Source organism: Protopterus annectens, chromosome 17.part0 (genome assembly GCF_019279795.1).
Source record: "Protopterus annectens isolate FY-2018-M chromosome 17.part0, PAN1.0, whole genome shotgun sequence".
Lineage (NCBI taxonomy): Eukaryota > Metazoa > Chordata > Ceratodontiformes > Protopteridae > Protopterus > Protopterus annectens.
In genome coordinates this window covers 77,402,824-77,408,823 of record NC_056751.1, presented here as the reverse complement: position 1 = coordinate 77,408,823, position 6,000 = coordinate 77,402,824, and the positions used below count along the sequence as shown (strand labels likewise).

The window sequence follows — 6,000 nt, the reverse complement described above, 5'->3', positions numbered from 1 at the left end:
AAAGCAGTAAAAAGTACACTTAAAGCAGCTTTAAACGACTACAAGCGATTAGAAAAGGCTATCACACTTTAGTGTGTAGCTTACAACAGTTAAACAATTTATTTAAACAAAAAACAACTTTTTAAAAGTGCAGGCAAATAAGTACAATGTGTGAAAAAACAAGCCTTTAAATCACAATAAGTGCTCGAAAATCCGTGTTAAGGCGGAAAACAGTTAAGTACAGCAAGAAAATACAGAAAACGGATACTCAATCTCTCCAAAGTCTCTCTTTTAAGCTAGAAGGCTTATATCAGTTTAAGGCTTTCTAGTGCTTTCCAGTAGGTTAGTTGCAGGAAAGATGGGAAACAAACGCAGATGTGGTCTTTTAAACCAGAAAGTTGTATGAGATGGACAACTTCCCGAATGGTCAATAAACTACAATTCCTGGGCCAAGAACCACTCCTCTTGTGGTAGACAGGCTACTTAGTACTTACCACTCCCACTGATAAGCTAGAAGGCTGCACTCCAACACAAAGGCTTGGAGGGGCTCAGAAGCTTACAAACCGTCCTGGATACAGAAAATCTGTACCTGGGCTAGACTAGTTACGAGAAAGGTGGGGATCAAGCACAAACACGGGCTTTAAAACCAGAAAGTTGAGAGAGACGGAAAAAACTGCCCAAATGGCCAATAAACGACAATTTCTGGTCCAGAACCACTCCTTTTGTGGTAGATAGGCTACCTAGTGCTTACCACTCCCACTGATCAGCTAGAAGGCTTCCCTCCAACACAGAAAGGCTTGCGGGGCTCAGAAGCTTATCAACAGTCCTGGATACAGCAACTCTGTACTTGGACTAGGCTAGTAACAGGAAAGGTTGGAAACGAGCGCAAGTGCGGCTTTTAAACAAGACAGTTGAAAGATGTAAAAAAACTGCCCAAACAGCCAGTAGCTACAATTTCTGGGCAAGGAACCACTCCTCTTGTGGTAGATAGGCTACCTAATGCTTACCACTCCCACTGATAAGCTAGAAGGCTTCCCTCCAACACAGAAAGGCTTGGGGGGCTCAGAAGCTTACAAAGAGTCCTTGGATACAGCAAATCTGTACCTGGACTAGACTAGTTACAGAAAAGGCGGGAACAAGCGCAAATGCAGGCTTTTAAGCCAGCAAGTTGAAAGAGATGGAAAAATGCCTAAATGGCCAATAAACTACAATTTATGGGCCAAAACCCACTCTTCCCGTGGTAGATAGGCTACCTGATGCTTACCACTCCCACTGATAAGCTAGGTTTCCCTCCAACACAGAAAGGCTTGGGGGGGGGGGGGTCTTAGAAGCTTACAAAGAGTCCTGGATACAGCAAATCTGTACCTGGACTAGACTAGTAACAGGAAAGGCAGGAAACAAGCACAAACACAGGCTTTTGAATCAGAAGGTTGAAAGAGATGGAATAGCTTCCCAAACGGCCAATAAACTAATTTCTGGGCCAGAAACATCTTCTCCTGTGGTAGATAGGCTACCTAGTACTTACCACTCCCACTGATAAGTTAGAAGGCTTCCCTCAAACACAGAAAGGCTTGGGGGGCTCAGGAGCTTACAAACAGTCCTGGATACAGCAAGTCTGTATCTGGACTAGATAAGTTACAGAAAAGGCAGGAAACAAGCTAGGATTTTTTTTTTTTTTTTTTTTTACAGAAAAGCAGCTAAAACAGCAGTAAATACAATTCAAATGCAGTGCAGGCTAGCACACATATATAAATATTACGGCAAATACAGTTTAAATAAATGCAATTAAATTAACAAATGACTAAAAAACAAGTGCAGAAGGCATTAAATTAGAAGGCTACTAACAAGCAGTAATAAGTGCAGAGTAAGAACAACTGAACAGATAACAGCCTGCAAAACAGCAACTAAGACCGTTACAGTAAGAGCAGCTGAATATATATATATATATATATATATATATATTTTTTTTTTTTGGAGGGAGGGAACACAGCAGGATTAAGAGGCTACAGGGATTGTCCTTCTCAAATGCTCTCTTTGTACACAGGAGGAGTGCCTGAAATCAAAATATGATCTCACTGCACTCAGTCGACTGAGCAAATAAGATAGGCCCAGAAGGAGTATCCAAATACAAACTTACAAGAGGGATGGGCAGTTTCAAAGCCACCAAGATTAACACCAAGACAAGAACAGGGAATGTGGGTGGGAGAAAGTGGAGACACAAGAAACGGAAACAATACAGCACCACTATAAATAATAGGCAAGTGTATAAATACAACACAGTGCAAGTTAAAGTGGCAAAATGTTTACTTCTCTGTTTGAAATAGATTACAACTCTGCACAGCAAGTCTATCAGCTTTCCAACAGTTCACAGAAATGCAATCTGTATTGTCTCTATCTATATACATCATACACTCAGACGTATAAACAGTGGACATAAAAAGTTTATACACACCCATTAAAATGCCAGGTTTTTGTGATATAAAAAAATGAGAACACAATAAATCATTTCAAAACTTTTTCCCTCCTTTAATGTGACCTATAACCGGTACAATTCAATTGAAAAGCAAACAAATCTGTCAGGGGAAAAAATATAAAAAATAAAAGTGCAATATGCTGGTTGCATAAGTGTGCACACCCTTAAACTAATACTTTGTGTGCACACACCCCTAAACTAATACTTTGCTGAAGCACCTTTTGATTTAATTACAGCATTCAGTCTTCTTGGGTACACACCTGCCATGAATTAAAGGGACTCTGATTAATCCCAAATAAAGTTCAGCTGTCCTAGTAGGATTTTCCTGACATTTACTCAGTTGCCTGCTACAGCAATAGCCATGGTTCACAGAGAGCTTACAAAGCCTCAAGGGGATCTCATTGTTGAAAGGTATCAGTCAGGAGAAGGGTACAAAAAAACATCCACAGCATTGGATATACCATGGAGGACAGTGAAGACGGTCATCAAAAAGTGGAGAAAATATGGGACAACAGTAATGTTGCAAAGAACTGGACATCCCTCCAAAATTGTTGAAAAGACAAGACGAAAACTGGTCAGGGAGGCTGCCAAGAGACCTACAGCAAAATTGAAGGAGCTGCAGGAATGTCTGGCAAGTACTGGTTGTGTACTACATGTGACAACAATCTTCTGTACTCTCCATATGTCTGGACTATAGGGTAGTGCCACAAGACAGAAGCCTTTTCTTACACAGAAAAACATCCAGGCCCGACTAAAATTTGCAAAACAATACATTAAGTCTCCCAAAACATGTGAGAAAATGTGTTATGGTTTGATGAGACCATGGTTGAACTTTTTGGCCATAATTCTATTTGGCGTTTTTGCATCACCAAAAAAACACCATCCCCAAGGTGAAGCATGGTGGTGACAGTTTCATGCTTTGGGGCTGCTTTTCTTCAACTGAAACTAGGGCTTTAGTCAAGGTGGAGGGAATTATGAACAGTTCCAAATACCAGTCACTTTTGGCCCAAAACTTTCAGGCGTCTGCTAGAATACTGAAGATGAAAAGGAATTTCACCTTTCAACACGACAATGACCCCAAGCATACTTCCACATCAACAAAAGAATGGCTTCACCAGAAGAAAATTAAAGTTTTTGGAATGGCCCAGCCACAGCTCAGACCTAAATCGAATAGAAAATCTGTGGGGTGACCTGAAAGGGGCTGTGCACAAGAGATGGCCTCTCATTCACAGATTTGGAGCACTTTTGCAAGGAAGCTGAGGCAAATATTGACAAGTCAAGATGTGCCATATTGACAGACTCCTACCAAAGAAGGACTGAAGGTTGTAATTAAATCAAAAGGTGCCTCAACAAAATATTAGTTTAAGGGTATGCACACACAAGAAAGTATTAGTTTAAGGCTGTGCACACTTATGCAACCAGCGTATTGTATATTTTATTTTTTTATATTTTTCCCCTAACAGATTTGTTTTTCAATTGAATTGTACAGGTTATAGGTCACATTAAAGGTAGGGAAAGTTTTAAAATGATTTATTGTGGTCTCATATTTTTATATCACAAAAACCTGGCATTTTAACAGGGATGTGTACATTTTTTATACCAACTGTATATTAGTATATTACACACACGTATATATGTATACACATAGACCTATACATCATACATGCACACAGCAATCCACAGCTGTAGCAATCTACAGCACAGCTATAGCAATCTACAGCACAGCTATAGCAATCTACAGCACAGCTATAGCAATCTACAGCACAGCTATAGCAATCTACAGCACAGCTATAGCAATCTACTGCTGTGTGTTTGTGTATGTATGTACATACATCTGTGAACTATACACATGGGTGTAGGACACCCGATCAGACAATGCAGACAGGAGACCAATGTAAAAACATGCAATTAAATATCGACATAAGGCTATACTCAGAAGTAAATGTAGTGCTTTTTTGCAGTACCTGGTTTGTATGTAATGTCCAGGCTGTCATATGCTTGGCCAAACCCACTACCCATGACTACACCCCATGATGTAATAAAGTAGCTGCACCCAGTCTCCTACTTTGCACCACTGACAAGGTGGCAACCCCTAGTCAAATGTGCCTTAGCTTATTTGGTAATTTTTTTCTAATGTATACAAAGGAGTTGCAATCAGCCATCTGGATAAGGTCACTTTAGAGACTGCTTTTCATGATTTTGGCCTAGGAAAGAATATGAAAAAGTGGTCATACTTTCTGAAGTTATTTGTCCTGTGAATAAAGAATGAGTTGTCTGTGAACAACTAATAAATGTAGGAGGTGTTCTTACTTGAGTATCTTGGAAAGAACACGGGAAGATGTATAGATTGATTTAAATTAGTATTGGATGCCACCTTAGAAACGAAGGATGCATTAGTTTTAAGGGAAACCCTTGCCCTTGTAGAAAAATAGTAATGGGGGCTTTGAGAAGGGCTTGTAGTTCTGATATTTATCTGGCTGATGTTATGGCAATTAGAAAAATAGTTTTACACATAGGAAACCTGAAATCTACTGTATTAGCAGGTTGAAAGGGAGTTGAGTCAGAGCTTGCAACAGAATGGCAATGTTCTATCAAAGTGCTGGGTCTCTAATGGGAGGTCTCAACAGAAATGAGTCCTTAAGAAAAGCTTTTAAGATCTTGAGGGATGCAATCAATGTATCATTAACTCCAACATGAAAATTGGAAATAGTTGCCAACTGAATCTTGATAGTTGCAAAACTGGAACCTTTGTCAGAGATCAGACAAATTCAAGTATGGAAGGAACTGGTGCTGAGAAGGGGGTCTAGACCATTGGAATAGGCCTAAATTGAAAATCCCTTCCATTTGCAGTGGTAAACTTTCCTATGTTCCTTTCATATGTTATCTGCGAAGCAGAAAGATTATTAACTACTGCAAGAGGAACCCTGCCATCTCTAGTTGTGGTTAAAACTGGAAGAACCATGCAGTTAACTTCATGGATTTCTGATCTGGAGGAGGCAGTCTGAACAGATGGGATAGTACATCTCAATACTGATCTAACATCCATGCAGGCTGTACTAGAAGAGGCCACAGGAAGGGGAACAGTCTGTCAGTGCCAAAAGGCAGCAATGAGGATAACCCTGGCCTTGCACCATCTTGCTTTCTTTACGAACTTGCTCATTAGGGGTAAATACTTGAAGTTCTGAAATTCTTCTAGCGGAGGTAATGGCCACTAGAAAGTTTTCCAGGTCAGGAATTTCAGATCACATTTAGCGCTGGTTCAAAGGGAGAATGAATTAAGCCCTTCAGCACCAAATTTAAATCCCGTAGTGGAGTAGGATCTTAAGCCCTTCAGCACCAAATTTAAATCCCGTAGTTGAGTAGGATCTTTATATGGAGGTCTCTGCAGGAGCATGCCTCTCCAAAAGACTTTACAAAGCTTGGATGAAGCCAAATAAGAATTTTTAAATCTGGAATAAAAATTAGAGATCACTTCTAACTGAACTCTAATTGTTGCGGTGCCAGCTTCCTCAAAAATAGTTGCCAAAAATTCAAGATCACTGTACAGG

General features: G+C 40.0%; 1 protein-coding gene across 1 annotated transcript in view; it reads right to left on the bottom strand.

Moving 5' to 3' along the window:
* The window catches only part of MELK (maternal embryonic leucine zipper kinase), a gene marked incomplete in the record, with an annotated part of 949,965 nt that overhangs the window by 196,442 nt on the left and 747,523 nt on the right, over nucleotides 1–6,000 (bottom strand).